We start from the raw sequence: 1,429 nt of genomic DNA, 5'->3' as shown, positions 1-1,429 counted from the left end.
ATTTTAAATAAGAATTTTAGCAATTTACGACCTGGCTATGCAATTTCAACGAGTCGGTCTGCAGTCCTCGACCACGAACAATAACGGCCTCGCCAGTACGATTGTCATAGTACCAACGGTTGAAAGACAGATAAATATCTTGAGGCATTGTCTTCACAGGAACCTTTTTCATCGTCTTTGGCGGCTTCACTTTCAAGACAAGTTTCTTCCAGCCGGTCCTTGGATCAATCTCGTCAATGCGCTTACGTATTGGGACCTGGGGCTTGAAGAATTTGAAGCCATGATTGACCTCGAACAGTAAGTGTTGGTGAAACCACTCAGCTGTTCGGTAACCCCCACGATTGATAAATGGACGTCTCGCGAGGGTACGAATATCCCACCGCGGTAATGTCAGAACATCCATTATCTTCTCGTAATATTGGACACCCTTTTCCCACTTGACTATACATACTTTAAGGTCTGAATCATAGAGCCAGGAGACAATATCACCATGTACCTTAGAAACGGTCTTGAAGGTAGTCACCTTATTAGCCTTAACCCAAGCAGCAGCAATATCTTTTCTTTCTTGATCTACATAACGATAGTCCTCATCAGTCACTTCTTTGAGTGAGGGTACTGTTCCCTGCACAACCTTTTCCAATTCATCCTCAGTCTCTTTAAACACCTCTTCTTGAAATACCGGAGCACCTTGATCAATGTTCGTGTGTTGATACAAGTCCGGGTACTCATCAGCAGTCACATCCTCCATCTCAATCTCTTCATCCTCATAAACAAAATCCGTATTCATAAACAACGGATCAACTTCCAAATCCTCCTCAGTTATCACTTCGACATCGGGTTCAGTCTCTAAAGCAGTCAACTGATCGTCATTCAGCCCAAGCAGAATCGAAATCTGCTCCCGTGTCAAGGATCTAACCACAAACTTACCAACCTCTATCTCATCTCTGTTTACCACACTACGAACCACCCCTGATCCATCAACAAATATCACTATGTTAGCTGCAATCATTTCAATTGGCTTGGCAGCTGTTGGATCTTGATAAATAATTATCTGCTTGCTCGAATCATCACCGCCACTAACACCAGCACCAGAGGATGAACCATGCGATTGTTTAGGCTCACCTCCTGCACCAGACTCGTCAGGATCATCATCGTCATTCTTGAGTTTCTTGAGGGCATCTTCTTTACAAGTTAATTGTAAAATCAACTCTTCTTGTTCCTTTAATTTCACCCCCTGAGACTCAACAATCGTACGCAACGACTTAGTCTCCTTCTGACAGAAAGAAATATAACTCATCATTCGTCGTTGATTCTCCATGAGTCGTTCTTGATTTTGACGGTCAGCTGCCATTTGATTTTCATATAGATGTAGCAGATTTAGCAGCATTTCAGTTTGACGACCTGTTGGCAAGTTGTATACGGACGGGTG

The sequence above is a fragment of the Bidens hawaiensis genome, unplaced genomic scaffold (genome assembly GCF_021521415.1).
Source record: "Bidens hawaiensis isolate Kalapana, Puna unplaced genomic scaffold, B.hawaiensis_p1.1 tig00026853_1, whole genome shotgun sequence".
NCBI classification, from domain to species: Eukaryota; Viridiplantae; Streptophyta; class Magnoliopsida; order Asterales; family Asteraceae; genus Bidens; species Bidens hawaiensis.
The sequence above is the reverse complement of the archived record's forward strand: the minus strand, read 5'-3'. Positions refer to the sequence as shown.